The sequence below is a fragment of the Meles meles genome, chromosome 3 (genome assembly GCF_922984935.1).
Source record: "Meles meles chromosome 3, mMelMel3.1 paternal haplotype, whole genome shotgun sequence".
Taxonomy (NCBI): domain Eukaryota; kingdom Metazoa; phylum Chordata; class Mammalia; order Carnivora; family Mustelidae; genus Meles; species Meles meles.
Window position 1 is genome coordinate 143,117,921 of NC_060068.1, and position 23,978 is coordinate 143,141,898.

The 23,978-nt window shown below is 45.1% G+C and overlaps 1 protein-coding gene across 10 annotated transcripts in view; it reads left to right on the forward strand.

Annotated features, from left to right (window-relative positions):
• The first annotated feature begins 1,679 nt into the window (after positions 1–1,679).
• Positions 1,680–23,978, forward strand: part of HTR4 (5-hydroxytryptamine receptor 4) — a 188,683-nt gene continuing 166,384 nt past the window's right edge. For 5 of the 10 annotated variants that reach the window (XM_046000622.1, XM_046000612.1, XM_046000620.1 and 2 more), the window contains exon 1: positions 7,239–7,535. The gene's annotated coding sequence lies outside the window, so the exon portion shown is untranslated. Of the gene's footprint in view, positions 1,855–1,882; positions 2,095–7,152; positions 7,183–7,238; positions 7,536–7,689; positions 7,779–17,968; positions 17,979–23,978 lie in introns of those variants that run through there. The other 5 variants (XM_046000614.1, XM_046000618.1, XM_046000616.1 and 2 more) reach the window with 5 other exon arrangements.

A 23,978-nucleotide genomic window follows, 5' to 3' on the forward strand; every position in this document is an offset into this window, starting at 1 on the left:
TAAGCTCCATTTGCCATGTATGCCCGATTAACCTTCCCAATATATTGAAATTATCTCTGTCCAGCCCCATCTCCTCTAGCTGGCTCTGAGGGCTTTAAAGAGATAGATCTATCTTCTTATTTTTCATATCCCCATGGTGGAGCATGGGGTCTGCCACATGGAAAACTAGTAAATCTTTTGCAGGACAGATATTTGTCAATTTTTCAATTCCTTAGTACCCAGGTCAACTTCTTTAAACATGAAATGCTAGTTCAAACCAACCACTAAGCAACCTATTGTAAGTGCCCTTATTCTCTGTAGGAGACCCCAAGGGAATACCACACACACACCCCCCAACCCAAACGTGTCAGCCACACTCACTTATCCCTGTCTGCTCTGACCCCCTGCGTCACAACGATTCTGTCGTGAGACCCCCAATGCCGGTGCTAGGGCTGGGACTCTGAATGACCTGCCTCTCCAAGTGCCAGGACATGGCCTTCTCCCCAGGTCTGAGCCCAGATTTATTAGTTGGGCCCTCAACACAGTCTTGACTTCTCAGCTTCTCATGAATCTTTCCTGAATGTCCCCACTGGTTTTTACTTTTGACTCTTTCTGTCTACAGCTCAAACCAGTCCAAGGAATCTGGTGGGGTAAGAGGCCATTCCAAATCTGCCCACTTTCCTTCTTGTGGCCACTTCTGCCCTCTTTTGAGCTTCGTCTCTTAGTGACAAGACAAAAGCTTCCAAGTTTCTGCATGGGACAAACTGGTACAGGATGGGGGGGGCAGGGATGGGTAGTGGGGAGGACTAGACTTGTTCATATTAGCCAAAGCTAGTAAAACACGTCCCATTAAATTTACCCTAAGGGTGCCTGGGTGGCTCAGTGGGTTAAGCCTCTGCCTTTGGCTCAGGTCATGATTCCAGGGTTCTGGGATCGAGTCCTGCATCAGACTCTGCTTAGCAGGGAGCCTGCTTCTCCCTCTCCCTCTGCCTGTCTCTCTCTCTCATGAATAAATAAATAAAATCTTTTAAAAGAATTAATTTATCCTAAAATACCCCTATCTACGTTAAAACTCAGTGTTGCCATATCATGAATGTGGTGGTGGTCATATAATTCTATACATTTGCCCAGACTTACAGAACTCCACACCAAAACAAACAAACAACAACAAAAACCAGTGAATTCTACTACCTATAAATTTAGAAATAATTTGTAAACTTTCAGTCGTGCCAGAGTTTTGCCTGGCAAGTCACACTCCTGCTGTCTCCCTGATCCAGTTGTCCTTGGACACTTTATTTTCTCATTCTCCTTCCGGATAGACTAAATATTCATTTACTTGATTTTTATTGATAATAAAACACGAATTCGTTAATGGCCTTTTCAAATGTAAATAGATTAAACTCAACAATATCAGGAAGACTAGAGGACAAAGAACAGCTAAACACAAAAAAGGGCCAGAGCCTCTTATCAGGACGCGATAACTCTGCTGGGTCATTCTTTATCGGCCTCTATTCTCCGCTGCTTCAGGCGTCGGCTTTTCCGTGTTCAAACAGCTGGTTCATAAAGACTTTGCCACATAGCAAGTTATTAAGAACACTCTATCTTGAATTTATGTGGTCTCATATTCTCTTGCCTAATCCTGTTAATTCCCTTTAGACTAGACTGACTTCCGGGCACCTCTTTCCGGGTGAGAGGCAGCCGGAGGCTTTTCTCCTCTTTCCGTGGCTCCTCTCCCACCGTTTGGTTTCTGATAGAGGAAGTCAGTGCATCTGAACCACCTGTTCTGTTTCCCAATGCCTCCTGCCGCCGAGTCTGCTTCTCCTGAAGCCACAGTCTCCCGTAGAAGTGAGAGATCATCCTTTCATCCACGGGGATGTGAGTTCTTTTGGCCCCCAGAGGCCCTTGGTTCCTAGAAGTACGCTCGCCGCTTGGAAGCATGAAAGCTCTGGATGCAAATTCAGATGTCTGGGTCATCCTCCCATTTGTCGGCTCTTACCAAGGGAGTGTCTGCTCTAGGTCAGGTTCTTTCTCTGCTCTAGGTCAGGTTCTTTCTCAAGTGCAGAGTCTCTTGCGTCGAGCAGCTTATATTTTACTGGGGAAGCGGAAAGTAAGCAGGTAAAAAAAAATACATCGTTGAATCAGTTACAGAGGGGGAGATGAGGGACATTCGTTACATAAACAGTGCCAGGACAGAAAATCACAGGACAGGATAAGGGGTCAAGAGGAAACCATGCTGTAAGAGATATTAAGGTTGAACCAGAGGAGAAGTCTTTTGGGTCTACAAAACAGTAAGTGCAAGACCCGGGCCAGAGAGGGCGGTCTCTGAGCAGAGTCCTGAAGAGTCCTGTAGCTGGAGCACAGCGGGAGAGGAAAGTGTTGTGAGCTGCCCGGGCATAGGAGGCAGAGTCCAGGAGGACAGGGGCTGAGCCACAGAGCGTCTCATAGGGTCTAAGCTGGGTTTGGGGCACAGGAGATAATCATGCAGTCCAGGACGTGGTACAAAATGAGAATAAACATGGCCCTGTCCGGGAGATCCCACTCTTGCAAACAAGTTCTGTTTCAGAACTGCATTTAGAGCAAGTTTTGTTCAAATTTGTTCCCCTGACACAGAACGGTTGTCTATAAGGTACACTGAGGACTCCTGTGAATGACCCGTGTGCTTGTGGATTCCACTGTGTCTTGTGCTAGGGTCTCACTTATTCTGGGTAATTGGCTAAAATGAAGCCAGGCCGCCCTGGCTTCATTACTAGGAAAGGTATCCACAGTTTGGTTTCTGTGCCTTTGCAACCATGTTAAAACTCTTCGTTCAACTGTTTAAATTTTTAGCAGCAGTTAAGTGGATGGAAGGTATGCAGACTTCAAATTTGTGAGTGCGAAGGGGAGCACTGATTTATTTCAGCAATTTGGATTTGGAATTTAATTTCCATCTTCTCTGAACAAAGAAGAGCTCTCTGTCTACTTTCTCTCTCTCTCTTTTTCACACACACAGCTTCTTTCCATAATGAAGACAGCCAAAGTGAAAGAAACTTAATACAAACTTTGAGACTTTTAAGATAACCCCCGTAGTGGGGCGCTGATAAGATATTCACCGCTCGGCAGACTGTTGGGCAGTAAGTACACCAGAGATATGTGTACCCCACAAGTTAAGTGTAGACAACCAGAAGAGAAAAACAGTATGTATTTGTTTCTGCAGACTGGAAGAAGTTAGCCAAAGAAAACCTTAACATTTTTCAAGTTTATCAATGTCCTAGTAGAATTGAAGACTTCCTCATCTCCTCTGAGCTGTGTGTTGGGCCTGGTAGCTCCTCTGAGCTTTTCGTGCTGGAGAGTTCCTGGCTGAGAAATCGGGCCTGGATGTTGGAACAGCACGTGGCAGGGGCCTGCAGTGGCCGCTTATTATCCTCACGCTGCCAGCGTCCCTTTTACCTTTCTAGCAGCACCCCAAATTTACTGGGGCAATCAAATCTCCCCCACAGCATAGTCTTGGTGGAAGGACCTGATGCTTTCCCTCCTTCATCTGTGATTCAGAATGGGTGAAAGAGGAGACACAAAGCTAGGCTTGGCCAGTCTGGGGTATATTCCACTGACTTTGACCTTGGGTGAGTGACCCAAGGATGGAGACCAGTGGAGGCCATTCCCTGTGTCAGGATGGATGGCACACCATTCTGATGGAGTTTTTCTGTGATGCAGTTGGTGCGCTTTTTTGAGTCTTGGTTTTCTGGAGTTCTCTGGGTAACTGCTTCTCCAAGCCTGGCTCCCAGCATCTCGAGGATTCTGTGAGATTTTAAATAGTATTCCAATAATTTCCCTTTGGCTTAAGTTAGCTAAAGTCCTTTCCTGCCGCTTGCTACCAAAGGCCTTAATTGAGAAGGCACAATAAATATTCTTAGAGTGAATGGATTAGTAGAATGAAGACAGGCACCGGCTGTATTTCAAGACTTTTGTGACTTTGCTTTTGTCATAGTCAGAGAATTATCTGTAGATAGATTTTCTTGGAACTTGGAAAAATACTGAAGTTTTATATAACTTTCCTTCTGGAGGCAAAGCTAGTTTTAAAAATCATTGAACCTAACTTCTAAATATATGCTTGTCGTATGGTGGTTAACAAATACAGGTAAGCATAATAAAGAATGTAAAAATATTCACATGAATCTTTCTATATAATAGATACCAATAGACAAAATTGTGTTTAATGCCTGGATGGTATCTCATTGTAGGGATAATATATTTAGCTAATCTCCTATTGTTGGACATTTGGGTTATTTCCAATTATTTATTCTTATAAAAGATCCTGCTGCAGTGAACATAATCTTAGGTCAACCTTTGTGCACATAGACTTACTACCCTTTAGGACACATTTTAAGAAATAGAAGTGTTGGGCCAAAGAGTTTGCATGTTTATAATGATTTTACTTGGAGTAATAGCCCTTTTAAAATAGGACTGATTTAAAAAAAAAATAGCCCTTTAATTGTGGCACTCTTTTTCAGTAAAAGCAAAACAAAACCAGAAACAAACAAACATTAAATAAAGGAAAAAAAAAGTCTATGGTTCAAGCCATGCATCAGCGCACTCTATTTAAAACCACATTGCATTAAAGGAGGTGTTTCTATCGATCACCCCAACTGAATAGAGACAGATGGTGCAAGAAATATTTATTAATAGCCTGTCTGCTCAACACAATCAGACACTGCACTTGTTTTCCTATCCATCCACTCAAAGCAGTTATTGGGTACCTACTATGCGCCCGGCACCGTGCTAGGGGTTGGGATACAGAAAGGGAGGTAAGACCCAGTCTCCACCTTGGAGGCACTCACCATCCAGTGGGCTGTGCAGACCCAGAAATAACTTGCAAATCAGCACAGTGTGGCGGTAACTGCTACAGTGAGAGATGAACATGGTGTTGTGAGAGCAGAGAGCCAGGAGCAATTTCGACCTGGGCATTTGGAGTCCTGTCTTCAGTCTTATCCCCTTCTCTCCCATTAGAAAACCCCATTTGACATGGGAGATATACGTGGACAAATACGAAGTTCTGGAGAATCAAAGAAGGGAGAGATCAGGAATGGCTCCATGGAACCCACGTGCACTGGAAAGTGTCAAGGCTGGCAATGTCGCGGCGGTGGGGGGGGGGGGTCAGACAGAGTGGGGGCACTCTGGAGAGGACATTGTACACCAGGACAGATGACAGAAGAAAAGAAGGTGTACAGGGAACAGACAGAACTTTTGAAAGCCAAGGTGTTGGGTAGAGCAAGGTGGTTGAAAATAGGATTGCTGTTCATAGCAAGATAAGGCATTGACATGCCCCTTCATAAATAAAAGAGATGCACTGATTAGTTAGCTGTTGCTAATGCAACAAGTTATTTAGTGGGCTAAAGCAACACAAATTTATTGTTGCTGTATACTTCTCGAGCTTAGAAGTCTTGACATGAATCTCATTGCACGAAAATCAAGACGTCCACAGGGCTGCCTTTCTTTCTGGAGACTTTAGGGGAGCATCTGTTTCCTTGCCTTCCCCAGCCTCTGTAGGCCATCTGCATTCCTTGTCTTTCTTCCATCTTCAAGGCCAGTAACAACTGCTCAAGTCCTTTTCAGCTCATCATTCTGATCTCCTTTTGTGCCTCTCGCTTCTACTTTTATGGACACTTGAGGGACCCACCTATACAATCAAGGATAATCTCCCATCTCAAGGCCCTTAACTTAATCATAAGTGCAAAGTCCCTTTTGCCCTGCAAGGTAACATAGACACAGGTTCTGGGGATTAGGACATGGTTATCTTTGGGAAGCCACTTTCTGCCTTCCAGGGGCATTCGGTTTTAGTGCTCAGGAGTGACATCACTGGGATCTGCCCGAAGAAAAGCATTCTGGCTGATACCAGGAAGGAGGATGGGCTGGAGGGCAGAGACCAGGTGGAAGGTCCTTTTTATGATTCCAGAAAAAAATATGACTCTGCCCAGTGAGAATAGGAAGGAAAGGACAGATGCCTGTGGCAGCGTGGGGATAGATTCTCTGGGCACTGGAGAGTGATTGAGCGGAGAGAGGGGAGAAAAAGAACAGAGGGGCAGTGGTTCAAGATGGCTCAGGTGGTGAGCTCCCATGAGTGTGAGGATAATGGTGTCATTTATCAAGAGTATTTGGTTTAGGGCAGCAGTGTAGTGATAAATTTAAGTTCAGACCTTATTATCCTTAGAGAAATAACTTACAGTTTTTCCACTATTCAATTGCAAATGAATAAAGATTCAAGACCTATCCATGCGAGGGAGAGAAGTAATGGGTGGGAAACACTGGGAGTGAGAGGTGTTGAGACACAGACGGGGCACAGAGAAGGTAAAGAAGAGATGTACAGACCAACACGGAAAAAGGGAGAAAGAAGAAGGAAAAAGTGTATGGAGTTAAGACCGGGAAGAAATACAGACTGTGAGGAAGACAGACAGGCCTGGTAAAAGAAGGGAGAAATGAGAGGCATATCAACAGAGAGATAAACTGAGAAAGGGACCAGCTCAAGTTTCTGGCATGAATGGGTTGGTTAATTTAAATTTCCAGTTCACTCGGGGTTTGCTCACAATTATAAGTTAATAATTTTTAAGAGAGTCTTGGAAGATTTATTTGCTTTCAGAGGTTAATTACTGTCACAGCTTCCCTGTTTTGTCAGGCTTCCAGGCAGCTTCAGTGGTCCTTGTGGGGTGAATTCTGCCCCCCCCCCCAGGCTTCCTCCCCTTTCTCCCCAAAGGCAGACCAGACCCTCTTTGCACCTTTTCAGCATGGCTTGCTTAACTCCTGGATTGCTTCGTCCCTAGGATTCGAGGCCGTTGTCAGACATGTTGAGAAAAAATATTTTGCATTCTATCCGAGTTGTTCACAGATAATGACAACTCACTAAGTGACACACAGGCCGGAACTCTGTCTCAACACGGCTTGTGCGTTTCTGGTTCCCATTTTACAGATGGGAGCCCAGAGGCTCGACCCGGGATCTAACCAGGTGCTCAAGGTCACCAGTAGACGGAGCTGGGAGAACAAGCTACTTCCAGATCAGGGAAGCCAAGAGTGGACTAACACTCTTGGGTAGGATCCCTTACGAAGATTTCAGGCCAATGAAACGCTGCCTCTGGAAAACTTGGGAGCCCTCTATCTCGGGCACTAGAGAGCTCATTCTGAACCCTGCTCCCAAACTAACCCAGCCCTGGGCAGAGTCAGAGGCATGAAAAGGAAGTAAGCTATCCGGGGTTAGGATTTCCCCTGGCACGGGTACCACTAGCGCCTTCAGCTTTTATATCTATTCTCTTCCCAGAGGGGAGACGGGTACTCAGAAAGGTTAACCAACTTGCCCAAGGTCACCCAGCAGCCGGCGCGGGCCAGGGGCAACCCTCCAGCAGGGGAGGCTCCCGCGGCCAGCCCCGAGGGGCAAGGTCCCGGCAGCAGCCTCGGCGCCCACTCCGGCATGCGCCCCGCCGCAGTCGCCGTCGCCGCTCCCGGGGCGGGGGGTACCGCCGGGGCTGGGGGCGTGGAACCCGCGCAGCCCTGCCCCGCCGGCCGGGGGGGAGGACGATGCGCGACGCGCCCAGGTGAGCCGCGGCCGGGGCCAGCACCTCGGGGTCCAGCCACTGCCGCCGCCGCCGCCACAGCCCCGCGCCCGCGCCGCGCACCCGCCGGCCTCTCGGCGCGGGGGCTGGAGCCGGCACCCGAGGGGGCGGCGGGGAGGGCGCAGGCAGCGGCTGGGAGCGCGGCGGCGGCAGAAGCTCGGCTCGGCGGCTGGGGGTGGCTGCTGCACCGTGCCGGGCGCCTGGCTCCCTCGCCTCGGGCGGCGGGTAGGTGCGGCGGCGGCGGGCGCGCGGGGCCGGGGCCCTGGGAGCCCACGTGTGCGGGCGGGGGCGCGGCGGGGGCTGGCGGGAGCCGGCGGAAGCCGGCGGGAGCCGGGAGACCGCGCCCGGCCGGAGGGGTGGGCGTTGTGGCGGCCCCCGGGTGCGGAGAGTGGCGGGTGGTGTGGTGCCGGTCGCGTCTCCGGCGTGGGACCGCCGCGGGCTCGGAGCCCGTGCCCTGCGCTTGTGTGTGTGAGTACTTGTGAAACTGCCTGTTTGTGCACTGACTCTGTGTGTGTGTGTGTTTGTGAGAGAGAGAGAGAGAGGCGCGTAACGTAGCGCATCCATAACCGTGTGTGTAACTGGATACGTGTGTGTGGACTGGAAGCGTGGTCCTGGGTGTGTGGCCGAGAGAGTGTAACTCCCTCTCACTGCGTGTGTCTGTATGTGACAAGACAGGGAGGTTCTTGGTGCATACCTGCCTGCGCGTGTGAGTGACCGCGAGTGTGTGGGCTCGCTGTGCGGCATGAAGCGTTCACGGTCACTGCCAGGACCAGCTTCCTGCGGTTGTCTTTCACAGAACCCCAATCCCGGTTTCAGGAGCATTTCCCCTCAGCGTGCTCCCCAGCGGCGTGTGGCAGGGTGTTGTTAGCTGCCTTTGGAAGAAGTGGCTGTGGAGCCCAAGAGGGGATGGCCTGCAGAGGTGGACAGGTCATGGCCACCAGCTCTTCTTCCTGTAGTGCAAGGTTAAAGAGAAAATGTGGGCTTGATTTCCCTTTTGGTGCATTAAACTGAACCAGAAAATGTTTCCTAGGTGGGCTTTGATGGAAGGACACTGAGGCAGGCTGTCTAGATACTGCGGAGACGGGCTCCCTGGGTGGGCTCCCCCCACCCCCACCCCCAGTATCTGCCTGGTCCCCGGGTGGAACTTCGGGCTCCACGGTGAGGGAGGAGGAGCTGCTGTGGGCTGCTGGTGAGCACAGGTGGTGAAGGGAAAGGACACCGTGACGGATGCTGTGCCCTAGAAAGAAGGAAAAAGTCAGGACAGGGGATGAGACTCATTCGGTTCTGAGGAGCAGCTTTCACCCAGGAATGGATGAGGTGGAGAAAATTACTAAAAAGTAAAGAGAGTGTTCAGCATTCTGAAGCCATTTTTTAAAATCAATTTTTTAAATCTATTTTTCCCATCCACCCTTACCCTAAACTCTCTTGTGTCTTCATCACAACCTGCGCCCGCCCTGGGAAACACCACGAGCATCATCAATATGGCCCTTTGAGCAGGTAGCCATTTCTGCCCCAGAACTGGTGCACTTCTGAGCTCGCGGGGAGCTTGGGGGTGTGTTTACTTCAGCGCCTGTTGAGCACGTGGAGGGCCCAGAGGAAAGTGGTGCTCTTGGTTCCTCTGATTTTTCTGGATTTTATTCCTTAAAGCTGGTCCTTATAGGGGTCACAGTGCCCTCACCACCAACAAGCGGATTATATTTCCTTCCACTCGACTTCTCTTGGGCCTCCCTGACACTGTTCATCCCCTTATCCCCTTCCCCAAGTTCTCTGATGGAAGGATAGCACTTGAAACCCAGCAGAAGATACCTGCTCCCCACCTCCTGACCCTCCCCCACCTTATGTTATTGAACCACCAGCTGTGCTCCAAGTCACTCTGGCTGGGAACTGAAGTCACCTCATTGTATCTCCCCTTCATCGTTGGCAGCCACAGCTGCGGATCAGTGGGCGGGGCTTACCCGTTTTCCCTCAGTACTTCTTCAGTCTAATTTTGTTCGTTTTTTTTTATTCCCACTGACACCCCCTTATCAGGTGAACCCCACATTCAGGGATTTCCAGAGGTAGGAACAACTGAAGACTGTGATCACTGAAAAAAATGCCAAGCACATGCACAGAGGAGACCCTTGATACTATCATTGTCTGACTAATAGGTTAAGTAAGTTCTTTGGAAGGATCTGGACATTCTGAGGCTGGTAGCTTCCTGTGACCTAGATGGAGTCTCTGGGCCTTTCTAAATTTTAGCTTCTTTATCTGTGAAATGTGATAGACAATTTCAACTGGAATCTCGTTGCTAGATCAATTCCTAAGGTTTCTTCCCGCTTTATAAGTCTCTGATTGTCATTGGTGTTCCTTCAGTGAGAAACATGTCCCTTGGTGACTTAATGGTTGTCTTCCAATATCTAACCTTTTTTTTTTTTTTTTTTTTTTAAGTTCTGTGTGTCCTTAGGGAAAGGATCCAGGCAAAAGGGTGAAGGGTGGAAACACTATTGACTTAAATTTGTGGTCAACTGCCCACATTAAGCCTTTGGCTTGAAGGGGTCTTAGAGGTCACCTATTCTCATGTCCCATCAAGTGCCAGAATCTTCCATGCCATCACCTTTTTGAAAATTGAAAAAGTGTGTTAAGTCTTATTAAGAAAACTTCACATAATGTTGTAATTCAGGGTTTCTCAGATCTTCGTGCTATTGGCATCTTGGACTCGATATTTTTTTGTTGTTGTTGTGAGGGACTGTGCTGTGCATCACCAGCTAGTTAGCAGTGTCTCTGGTGCCCATTAAATGACTATAGCAACCACCTGTTGTGACGACAAAAACGTGCCCATGGGGAACAAAATCTTTTCCTACCCCCAGTCCCTGTTGAGAACCACTGCTGTAATTCAAACACAAGTCTTGTGACCTTGTACCCAAATACCTTCTGACAAAGTAATTTAATAAGTCTTTGAACTGGTGTGTTGCTTGCTGCTTTTCTACCCCCTCCCAGCTTAATCACCCTCACAGATTTACCTTTATCCCGCCTGGTTTCTCACTGCCTTGTTGCTATGCCTGGAAATGCTCAAGATGTTGCTCAAGGCTGAGAAGCATTTTGGAGACATTATCATAATAATCCTAATAGCTCACATTAATCCAGCCCTTATTTTGTGCCAGGCACAGGTCTAAATGCTTTACGTGGATGATCTCATTTAATCTTCATTAAGAGTCCCGTGAGAGAGATACTTTTATTCCCCCCCGCCCCTTGGCAGAGATGAGGTAACTCAAACTTCGAGAGGTGGGATAAAGTGTCTGAGTTCTCTGCACTGTGAAGCCGGTGAGCTGGGTCTGACTCCGGAGTGTCTTCTGAGCCCCCACACTAAACTCTCTTCCATGAATGGGATCTTGACATTACAGGGTGGAAATGAATTGAAACAGCTCCTAGTTTGGTTTGTAGAACCGAGTCTGCTTCTAGGAAGGCTAGAAACTGAAGTCGGCAATTGGGTTCACTTGAAATAATGTAATTTCTCCCTTTTTCTTCTCTCTCTTTGTCATTCATGTTATTCAGAAAGAGCTCCAAGGTGTAAGCAGGGGAAGAGAGATGATAGCAGGGCTGGGTACACTGGGAGCTGAGGGGGCTCAGGGGAAAGGAAGGATGGAGAAAAAGGAGCAAACAATGGATGAGGCATTTCATTTTCCAGCAGGTTCTCACTGTCATGGAAACTTGAGCTATCTCTTTAGTCCCCACAGCTGAAGTTGCCATATTTCTATCAACTCCCTCCTTCTGTCTTCTTAGCCTGTTCTCTTGTTCTTCCGTGCTGCATAATATTTTCTTGCTACTGAGACAGTAGGTGAACACATTGGGACAGAAGAACATAAAATGCAGCGTAAATGGCCATCAAGCAGGCTCATTGCTAGGGTGAGAATGATGACCTTACCCGTTACTGTTAAGCTTGACAATCCAAGGCTGACTGAGAAGGCTGACTCCTGCTTCTAAGCCCCTGTATCAGCAAAGCCACAAGGTGGCTAGTTGCCAGCAAAGAAAGCGTAGAGCTTTAGTTTCGCAAACTTCACAGATTGGTTAAGACAGCGGCTCTCAAACTTTGGTGAGCTCCAGAACCATCTGTAGGATGGGCTGAAACACAGATGGCTGGTTCCTATCTCTAGAAGTTCTGATCCAGTGCTTCTGGTTTGGGGTCTGAGAATTTGTATTCCTGGCTAAGATTTCAGGTGATGCTGATGCTACTGGTCCATGACCCACGGCATGAGGACCACAGGGTAAGGACTGAGCGAACTGAATAACACTCACAACCCATCCACCTGAAATGTTTTAATAATAAAAGCCTTTGCCTTTTTAGAGCTATGGTACTTCTAGGTTAGGTTACTTCTTTTTTTTTTTTTTTTTTTTTTTAATCTGACAGAGATCATAAGTAGGCGGAGAGGCAGGCAGAGAGGGGGAAGCAGGTTTCCTGCTGAGCAGGAAGGCCGATGTGGGATCAGGGTCAGGACCCTGGGATCATGACCTGAGCCGAAGGTGGAGGCTTTAACCCACTGAGCCACCCAGCCACCCCTAGGTTAGGTTAATTCTGATCTTAGATCTTTTCGCACTCCATTCTTCTCACACTGCCCCATGGCTACTTCTGTTGGAATGATAAAATCCCTCATTACTCACAGGATAATCCAAATGAAAAGTCCTTAAACATCTTACCTGCTGCCAGATACTTTCTGACCAGTCCCTGTTAGATTGAGAAAGGTTTCTTATCTGTCCATCCAGCTTTGGTTTCCTTGTAGTTGCTTTGCATTTTTTTTTTTTCCTGTGTTCAGACCAACATTAGCCCAACCAAGAAGCCCAACAGAAATTCAAGTCAGAACATTTACATGTAACCGATGACATTTTTTAAAAATCTTGATCAGTTTTTCTTTTCAAACCAGATTTCAAGCTCCATCAGCCCATTCCTTCTTCTCGACACAACTTTTGCCTCTTCTTGCACAACCACACATCCCCACCTGAACAAGGTGACTCCAAGTAGCGGGTCAGAAAGATCTAGTGGTTGTGAAGCTCAGAAACTCATTATTAAAATAATGTTCATTGAATGTTTGCCAGATGCCATGGCATTGTGTACACCTGGCCTTCTTGGATTTGTATACCAAAACCCTGGGAGAAGGTAGGTCTCTCTCATTTACAGACAGAGAAATCAAGGCCTGGAAACTTGAAGAAAACTCTTATGTTAGTTAGGATAATTGTATTATGACATACGTATATTAGTGGACGCATAATAAGAGGCAATGTTGGCTTGCTTTGGCAAAACTTGGAAATTATTGGAAGGATAATGAGGCTTTTCTCATGTATTCAGGAACTAGACCTCAGGAAGAATGAGAACCAGGACATGACCAGAGAACTCAGCTCCAGGAGCTCACGGCCCTTTCTTCATGACTCTGCCAGGGATGTGACCCACTCCCAAGGGTGCATCTCTCGGTTCTCTCAGCAGTGAGAATCAGACTGGCCCAGTCATTTATGGGCAAGTAGTCTCAGCAGAAGCATCGTTGCCACAGGGCTCCCTGTTGGAGTGGTAGATATTCCCAGTATAAGTGGTCTGGTGGACACTGGTATGAAGGTGTCCTGTGTCACACAACTAGTGTGACAGAGACAAAATTTGATCTTAGGTTTAACTTTATAGCCAATGCTTTTCTCCTACCAAAGGGATGCCTGATAGAGAAACACATTAATTTGGGAGGTAATAAAGATGCCCTGCTTTTATTTTCAAGGTCCCCCCCACGTGCAGCATTCCCTGCACGGGGTCCTGCGGCTTCCATTTGTGCATACCTTTTGGTTTCTGAGACGTCTGTGGCTGCATCCTGGCTCCTCTCTGTCCCTCTGATTTCTCTGCCATGTGGCCCGGCTTCTCCTTCTGCTCATGCGTGTCAGGCTCTGGCTCACCTAGCATCGCTCTGACTCACAGATCCTTGAAGCTGAGGGGATCCATCATCTTGCCTTCTCTTTTATCTGTACAGTAAATAATACTGATAATATAGGCCAAGCACTTACTGTGAACACTGCCTGAAAGCTCTGGATCTCATCCAACTCTTCTAACAAACTTGTCTTTTTTATTTCCCAACATTTTATCACAAAACCCCCAAACACTGAAGAGAAAAGTTGAAAGGATTTTATGGCAAACTCTCACATACTCCCCACGGAGTTTCCATAGTTAACATGTCGCTAACTTCCTTTGTCATATTTCTGTTTGTCCACCCTTCTATCCATTTGTCAGTCCATTATTTGGATGGTTTCAAAATAAGTTTCTTATTCTCATTTTTATAATCGGGAAACCGAGGCCAAAACCGTTGACATGACTTGCCCAAGGTCACCACCTCTCGTGGAGGGATGGAGCTGAGATTTAGCCCTGGCAGTCTGGCTCCCAACCCCTTCTCGAGCATCAAGCCACATTATGTCTCCTGGAAGGGGGGAGGGAAAGACTCACTCAAGGTCAATTAGTGGCAGGCAATGACCAGCACCCAGGTCATCAAATTCTCAAGCTCCTGAAATTTCCATTACGTTGACCCGTGATAGATAGTTTGCTCCACAAGTAAAGATGATGATCTCCTTGCTCTGCAAAGAGCTGCAGGGTTGGTATTTTACAAACTAACCCAGACCTCTGGAAAACCTAATATCTGACATGGAAGATTTTACAAAACTAATACACTGTCAACAACTTAGGATAATTTATGGCAATGACAGGCTGGGGAATGACCATTTTAGGTAACTTTTTACATTGTCTAGAGGACTTTGTGTGTGTCCTCTTATCTGAAGTTTTTGAGTAGTAGATCTGTAAGACAGGGGCGCTGGGTGACTTCACCATCTTGAACAGCTGGAAACCTGGGGACTGTAGAAACCAAACGAGGAACTCAGAGTCACGTGGTACTAAGAACAAAGTGGGGCCTTGGTGAAAATAGCCTCTTTCAAAAATACTCTTAAGTTTTGAGGAGCTACATAAATACCTAGTTAATAAAATTGAGCTCGAAAAGTTGAGATGTGGGGCTACTGAAATCCTTTATGGGATAGCCTAGTGATTTAAGTTCTGTGTTCTAAAGCCACTGCCTGGTGTGGCCTTGGACAATGGCTCCTTTCTATGCCCCAGTTTCTTCATCTGTGAAATGGGTATAATTGCAGCACTCCTTCAGAGTGTAGTGTGAAGATGCAATGAAGTAACATGGGTGAAGGGATTGGTACTTAGTATGTGCTCAATGAATATCAGTTATAGAAATCTGCCATTGTTCCTCTCCTGCTAGCTCAACAGGATTCTTCTCTTCTCCTTAAATGGGCCCCTCTAAAGTCAATGGGTCTAGATAAATCTTTTTCCCAAGGGGTTTATTTAGGAACTCTTGGAGGGAGAGTGTGCTCAGCAGCTTTTTGCGAGGGGACTTCTTATTAGTCCAGTAGAGATGCAGATTCTGCTCAAGAATTCCCATGCAAGCTGTAAATAGCCCATGTCCTTTGAGATTGCACTAGGATACTTAATTGGATATGATAATCAGCACATGATATCTGAAGTGGAGAGTTCTGTATAAACTGTTTTTCTAATCCAGGAGGTTCAGAAGGAATAGAAAAGAGGGAGGACAGAGGTAAACAGACTGGCAGAGACCTTTCTCTTGGCATGCATAGCAAGTACTGTAATCCAGGTCCTTCTGCCAAGAAGGCATTTAAATAGATAAGAAAAACTCTTAAAAGGGATTTCAGAGGGATGTGCTTACCTGAGCGGATTGCACTCTGTCTTTGCAGAGCTTCCCAAAGAGCTCTCCAGGAACCATCTGCACCAGAATGGCTGGGACATTTGTTAAAATGCAGATGCAGGTACCCACTGACTAGAGATGCTTTGAAGGAGGCACCCAGATCTGCAGTTTTGCAAGTGACTGTAGGTATTCTAATGTTAGAGACCCACTGTTGTCAGCAACATAATTCTGCAAAGTTCAAAACACTAATTCTCAGGACTTTATTTAGATGGACTGCGAATTTTAGCTTGACCTCTCAGTTCCAGGCCCCTGGGATGGGTGAGTATCAGACACTCAAGGCATTCTGAGACTCAGCTTTCAGGGGCCTAGCCTGTAGAGAAGAGGGATAATTTCTGTAACCACATCGCAAAGTAGAGGAGATCAGTCCCCAGGTGCATAGCTGCCTTCACAGAGAAGGAAACATCCAGCCTCCAAAGACAGGGGCACTGTCAAGCTGAAGACGACTTGTCCCAAGAGCTGGCTAAAAACTATATTGTGGACTCACTGGGCACTTGCTTCATAAGTGTTCATTTTCATTTATTTTTTTGCAACAACCTTATGAGATTGGTATTATGCTTATCCCTATTATACAAATGGGAACTCAGAGGCTAAGAAAAGTAAGTGATTCGTCCAGCGGCGTATATCTGCTAATCAATAGAACTAGGACAGACACCAAGGCCATACTTTGAACCAGGATGGCCAACTATCTGACTGGCTGCCTGTTTTTGTATGGCCTGTGAGCTGAGAAGAGTTTTCACATTTTTTTAATTGTTGCAAAAACAAAAACAAAAGAAGAATATTATTTCATGACAAGGGAAAATAATATGAAATTCAAATTTCGTGCCCATAAATACTTTTTCTTGGAAAACAGCCGTGCATTTTCATGTATGTATTGTCTGTGGCAGTTTTTGTGCTACAACAGCAGAGTTAGGTAGTTGCAATAATGACCTTACGCTCCAGATAGCCTAAGATATTTGCTAAATGGCCCTCTACAGAAAAAAAAAAAAGAAAGAAAGAAAGAGAAAAAGAGAAGAAAAAAGGAATGCCAACCTCTGCTTTAAGCCACGATGCCAGTGTCTCCCAAGCTTTAATCATCTGAGTACTACCTTTGTGATTCTCACCACCTTCTCATGCCATCTGGAGCATTATCTGCCTAACACGTTTCTTTAGATCAATTAGTTTTCTTTAAATAAATTTATTTTACAAAGAAACAAAAATGCAAGTGGAAACCAGTGCCAAAGGCAAGCAATAGAAGGTAGCTGTAAAAGCAAATGCAGCACATACAAAACAATATATTGGATTTCAGCTGGAAGATGGATGGTTTCTCTCATTTTCCTGCAGACCTCCTCACCCTTTCTGTGTTCACCGTCCTGACTTCCAATGATGAACCTGCACCATCTTTGGAGGGCTACCCTTGGTCTTCTACAATTGACTGTGCTTACAAGCACAGTGAGCTGGAGGTACCTGGGAAACCATGTTCCCCCTGTGTAGGGCCCTTAACCGACGACGGTTGTGGCAGTATTAATAACCCAGCGACCTCCCCACTTGTCCAGGATAATTCTGAGGGACATTTATACCATTTCCCAGAGCTTTCGTGTGAGATTAAGCTTCAGTAGCTTAAACACATTCCTCCTTGGCTGCCCCCCCCCCCATATCATTATTCCCCTGTCAGTCTACTCGCACCTGCCAAATGAACAATGTGCATTTATTTGATCCTTACCTCAAGATCTGCTTCTCGGAGGACCTCAGTGAGAGAATCGTGTTTCTAGCAAAAGATTGTGAGCTCAGGACCTGTTCTTTTCTTATTATAAAATAGAGATTACCAAATGTCAGGAAGGTTTCGAAGATGAACTAGCACTTATTTGAATTCTTTTCTTCAACGTAAATAACAGTGATTAAAATAGAAAATGAAAGGAGAACACATTTTTAACCATATGATCCAACAGTACTTAATGCTCTATCCACCTACTGCTGAATATCATATGCTTTTCTCCAGTGGCAAGAGAAACACACTTGGGGAACTGATGTTTTACCTTAAAGAGTGGTCCCCAGACCAGCAGCATCAGCAAATTTTCCACTCTAAACCTACTGAATCAGAAAGCTGGAAGTGGGGCCCCACGATTGTGTTTTAATAAGCCTGCAGGTGATTCTTACGCATGCTTAAACTTGAGAACCGCTGCTCTCCAGTAAATAGCTTCTTATTTAGTTCTACTCTCATTGCATTCCTGGATTTCATCAGAATTCAGAATCATCTCAGACTTGCTTCCTCCCCTCAACCGTGACTGACCAATGGTTTTCTGGCTTCTGTGTGAGCCTCCCACCGAGGTGGACCTCGTTGCTTGCCAAGACACACAGGTCGATAACTGGACAGCTCTGATGCTGGATGACCTACTTCAGAGTGAGTCTCAAACTTCTCCTGAGATTCTGTCTCTCCTTTGGAGACACAAAAACAAGATTATTTCCTTCCCTAATTATCAAGTAAGAGTTTCATATCACATTATTCATTTGACTAGCACTGATCACGTATTGTGTGTCTCTTCTCCTAGAACCTGTGGCCAAATTAGAGGTGAGACATTCATCAAGTGATTGGAAATCCTCCAAATAACAAGTATTTAGAGGCAATCTCTGCCTTGGAAAATATCTGATTCCTAGAAATACTCTAGATGGACTCTGTTCAGTGTCTCATGAAAAGGAAGTCTGTTTCTTCTTTACTTTTCCTCTGCTCCATTCTTTTCCCCAAAAGGTAGATTAAGTATGCTTCTTAAATATTCTTTCACTGTTCAGGGCTGTTGGCAACATCAGTTTTCTGAAAAAGGGGCAAAAATTTCCAGTTAAGAAATGTGCATTTGTCCAGAAAGAATATTTTCTTAGTCAATTCCAAAAAAATGTTCAAACACATTTTGCATCCCAGTTGTACATATCTGCATGGTCCGTTCAGTATAACTGAATTGGCATCTGTATGGGTTTTCAGTTATGGGAATGAAACAGCTAGAAGCTTTTTCTTTAGGACTAAATCTTTGCAGGTGACTTATTATCAGTGGCATTTTGACTGCCATCCCTAGAAAGACACTTGCTAATATAGGTCCCAACTCCAGTAATGCAGGCTTTTTTTTTTAACGGCTTACACACCACCATTTAGATGTCTAGATAACAAATAATACAATTTTTTCAGTACTAATTTACAAAGAGAAATTCTTTTAAAGAATATGTATCAACTGAGGTTTAAAAAAGTGCTAAAATGGGACACCTGGGTGGCTGAGTGGGTTAAAGCCTCTGCCTTTGGCTCAGGTCATGATCCCAGGGTCCTGGGATCGAGCCCTGCATCATTGGGCTCTCTGCCCGGCAGGGAGCCTGCTTCCTCCTCTCTCTCTGCCTGCCTCTCTGCCTATTTGTGATCTCTGTCTGTCAAATAAATAAATAAAATCTTAAAAAGAAAAAAGTACTAAAACAGCATTCTACAGATATCTAATGTTTGCTAAAACAAAGTTCCTATAAATATTTAGAAGAATTTTTTTCTTCTATGTAGTGAGAATTTGCACAGTTGCAATTTTTTGGATGGTCCAATAATTTTTTTTCACAGTAATAGTTACTAGGCCATCATGATCACCATGGGGTATAGAAGGCTGTGGGAATGTTTGTGTGTTTGATCGTGGTGATACTCTGTTTTGGTACAAATGGCCACTAGTAGGTTTGGGCTTGAAGTGATGAGCTTTGACAGCTAACACTGATCAAATACCTGGCCTTATTTGCTTACAGTTTACATTGTTCTTCTTTTTGTCCCACCTGTTCAGAGATGTCTATTCTCATGCCCAGTAGATGAAGCCTATTTGAAACAGTTTATGTGAATTGAGCATGTATCTTTTTTTTTTTTTAATTGGGGAAACGAATGAAAACACTTGGCCTTTTTCTGGGGATATGAGAGACAGAACTGACAGTATAGACTGTCACAGTCCTATAATTTTATTGGAAGAATCCCTGTCAGTCACCAAAATCATAGCTCTCATTTAGACATCCTTAAACACATGCTGCTTGAATGCCTCCAATGACAAGAAACTCACCTTTCCAAAATTTCCGTTAGCTTCTGAGAAGCTCTAATTACCTGAAATTTCTTCTTTTCTGCAACCTGCTTGAGGATAGGAATAATGGGTTAGTAGCCATGTTGGGCTGAGATCCCAGGCCCAGTGACTCCTGGTCCAATGCCTGCTCCTTCTCATATGTCAAGCTCCCACCCTCAATTTGGCTATTAAGATAAATAATGTTTTACTTATTGCTGACACTTGTCCAAAATAAAGGTATTAGGATATGCCCTTTGATGTAGAAATTTAACCCGTGTAAGCATACTCTATGAAGAAACGTGGTCAATCCATGCACCGCTATGCATGAATATCCGCCCATGCCATCAAAACCAGAGGAAAACAAAACCAAAGTGCAGGAGAGCAAGCTGAGGTTATGACATAGCTTCAGGTTGACAGGTGTTGGCACTGTACCAAACTACGTCTCATTTCACTCCAGCAGGTGGAGACTATTTACAGGTGAGCCCTATGCTCACACTTCTCATAATAGAGATGCAGCTACACACCTTCTGTTAACCATTAACAACTGTTCCACAGCAATCCCTCAGGATATTCCGAGTAAAAGAACAAGGGGGTAAAGATGGGGTGTACTTACCTTTAGGGTTTGCCCTTTAGATATTTAAAATTTGTAAGCCAGAAAACCAAGGGTTGGAATCAGCATTGGGTGGCATAAGTATGATGACCTGCTCCTCCTCCTCCTTTTTTTTTTTTTTTTTTTTAAATTTTACTTATTTATTTGACAGGGAGAGAGATCACAAGTAGGCAGAGAGGCAGGCAGAGACGGGGGGGAAGCAGGCTCCCTGTCAGCAGAGAGCCCAATGCAGGTCTCGATCCCAGGATCCTGAGACCATGACCCGAGCTGAAGGCAGAGGCTTTAACCCACTGAGCCACCCAGGCGCCCCTCCTCCCCCTTCTTAAGGAAAAGATCAATCTCAATGTACCCAACAAGGAAAAGAAACTCCAAAGAATCTGATAGAGTTGGATGTTGCTGTAGCTTTACTTTTGTGACAGATAAAGCATTTTGAATAATTCTGGTTGCATGAGCTTGTCCTATCCCTGAGAGAATACTGAGGATTCCCTTTGGACTTCACATGGTAGAAAGTTCTGTTTGACTCTCTTTTCCACGCCTTTCCCAAGACTTGCCATGCTCTTTGTCTGGTTACGAGAATCTAGGACTGTTTCCCTGAAGGAGACCAACATGGGGTCTCTCTCCTTGTCCCTTAGATAAGGATACAGCATGACTGCAGTTAAAACATCCATGTGGTCTAATTGAATTTCAGAGTGGCAGAACTTTTAGAAGTGACATAGCTTATACCCAGACATAAGAGATGTTCTCAGTTGATTGCATCTTTAATTGCCTAGGTGGTTAAGGAGCCAGAAATGTAAGTATGTGAGATAAAATCACTGGTTCCTTGAACACCCCTCTTGCAACATGCAATCTTCCTGACAAGAGGTGTCCCTGTAATCTCGCTTCTGATTAGTTAGCCCTGGTGAGCATGGCAGAAAATAGTGGACTGTGATGGATTAATCAAATCAGGATAGATACAAATCAGCACCAATTTATCTTCTGTTACTGTTCCTCTCTCTTTCTGATAAAATGCAGGCTGTCTCACTGGCTTGTTAAATGGCAATCATTTTAAATTTGCTCATTGGGTTTCTGATGAGCAAGACATAACAATGTGTATTGCCATGAATATATCAGGGATTTTTTTTTCCCACGTGTTGTAACATTTTCAAATGCAGTTTCAAGGAGATGAACTTCAGCGAGTTCTTAACTGGTTTTCTTAGTTCTTTTCTTCCTTCTAATCTGTATATAAATACAATATTGATTTTTTTTTTGGTCTATTATTCAGGATTCTTTGGTTCTAAGTAATCGCTGGAACCCAACTCAAACTGGCTTAAGAAGGGGGGAAAAAAGAGAAGGGAAAACAAAAAGGAGTATGTTGGCTCGTATAATTAGAAAGTTCAGGTGTAAGACTATCTTAAGACACTGTTGTACCTGAAACCTCAAGTTCTCTATGTTCCAACTCTGCTTTCCTTGTGGTTACCTTCATTCTTGACAGGCTCTCCTCACAAAGTGGCATTGATGGCCCCCAATAGCTTTATCCTGAAGGTCTTAACAGTCTAGCAACACTAGGGAAAACAGAGACTCTTTCTAGCAAAAATCCCAGGGTTAGCTTTCACTAGTCTAGCCAGTGAGCAAAGGAATTCCGGCCAGGGAGTGAACTGTTCTGATTGGCCAGAGCCAGTCTTGTGCTTATCACTGGACCCAGGGACTGAGGCCGGGTTCTCCAAAGGAAATTCAAAGTGCTCTTTTCAGAGAAAGAAGGATTCTTTCTCTTCTAGTAGAAGGAAGTGTGGTATGATGATAAGAACTCTACGAAATAAAGCTTGAATTTCAGAATTCACAGACCTGGATTCTGTTCCCAGTTTGGCCAAGTGCCAGCTGGGTGACTGGCAAGTCAGTTAGCCTCTCTGGCTCATAGTATCTTCACCTTACAGTAGGGACAAAAGACTCTGAGGCTAAAAGAAGAGGAAAAAGACAGTGTCTGGCCCTTGCCAACACTTAGTAAATGATAACTAAATAGAGGAGATGGTTTTCTGCTACTTTTAAAAATTACTGTATTGTGCCCTGGATGATCTATAGATTAGCTCCCAGTTGGAAATTCACAAACTCTCAAACCTACTCTTCATTTGCAAAACTAATTAGTTAGATAGATTGACTCGACAAGTATCTATGAAGAGAGTGTAACGTAGCAGGTATTTTTCTAGGCACTAAGGATGTAATAGTGATCAGATATCTAACTATGCCTTCTTGAAACTATTCTAGTGAGGAAGACCAATTACTAATAAAGAAACAATGGAGTATATAATAATGCATGTGCTAGTAAGAGAAAATGGAGTGGATAAAGAGAATAGAAACTTCCAGAATATGAGGTCTGAAATTCTACTCAGGTGATCAGGGAAGACTTCAATGAGGAAGTGACAATTGAGCAGTAGTTAGGAGGCAAAGAGCGAAAAGGCTGTGAGGTGAAAAACTACTTTTATGGCCAAGGAAAGTAGCAAAACCAGGAAACCCAAGGGCACTGAAGGGGTGAGTCACGGCTAAAGTTGAGGTTGGGGAGGAGCTGGGTGGGACCAGATCACTTCAGGTCTGGTTGGCCATGATAAGGAGTTTGGATTTTATTCGAAGGGTGACTAGAAGCCTCTAGAATTTTATGCAGGCAAGACATGATTTGACTTACATGTTGAAAATCCCTTGCCAGCTCCTGTGGGGACAATGGTAGTGGGGCAAGCAGGAGAGCAGTTTGAGAGGGCATGGAGGGATCCGAAGAAAAGAGATGGTGGTGTGGACCAGGGTGCTGATTCTGGAGGGAATGAGAAAAACTTAGGTTAAGGAATCATTTTCAAAATAGGATGAATTTGCTGACAGTTTGGTTGTAGGGTGTGAGAAAAAGGGGTTGTTTGTTTAAGTAACTGGTCAGTGGTGGCACCATTTGCCGAAACGGAAAGCACTAGGGGAGGATTAGATTTTTGTGTTGGGAGTGGGAAATGTAGAGTTCAGTTTGAAATGCTTTTTATTTTATTTTTAATTTTTTTTTTAAGTAGTCTCTGTACCCAATGCGGGGCTCGAACTTACAGCCCCTAGATCAAGAGTCCCGTGCCCCACTGACTGAGCCAGCCAGGCATCTCTGAAATGCTTTTTATTTTAAGCCATGTGAATGGATATGATCACTTCAAGAAAGATCTAAGTAGAGGAAAAAGGAGGATGCGGCCTGTCCCTTCAATAGTTAAGGCTTTGTACTTAAATATTTCAAGTCAAAGATTATCCGGATTCAAAGATGTAAAAGAGATTGAAGTGGATGGAGCTACTTTGCTTGAGGTCAGAGTAGGGGGTTCAGAGTCCTGGAGGCTAAGCCTTCCTCCACACCTGCCCTAGACTCAGAAATGCCCACAGAAGTCCTTGTTCATCTACGAGGTTCTAAAGAACAGACACTGAAAAACACAGAGAGATCTACATCCTTTCCAACTCTGGGGGTCTGCCATTCTCTTCCTGGCGGCCAAGCGAGTGTGTTTGGTCCACCCTGACCAAAGCATCCAAGGGCCCAGTCTGAGGTTCATGGTTCTGTTTTGTAGATAAACAGATTTATAGTTTCTTCTTGCTAAGATTTGATTAGAAAATCAGCAGATGGAATTATAGAATGTCAGAGCTGGAAGTGAACCCAGAGATCATCTCCTCCAGTCCCTCTGTTTACTGAGAAGTGGATGATGAAACTCATAAGGGAAAAGGGGCTAGTTCAGGGCCACCTCCAAAGAAGCAGCCCAGGACCTGCCCCTACATTCTCTGACTTGCCATGGTGTGGAACAAAGATGACGCAAAATATTTTCTTCTGAAAAATGAAACTGCAGTCACTTAAAAGGGCCAACTTGATGGAGATCAGTGAGTACCTTCCCAGGAAAGTATGTCAGGTCTTCTAATAGTCCCTGGTAGAGGGGCTTTTGGTAGTTTGAATGTGAACTTCCCTTCCATTTGGAGTTCTGAGCCTGGAGTTCATGAATGGGCTTCGAGAAATAATGCGCCCATCTGGAAGTGTGTATGTATGTGCATGTCCATCATTGTT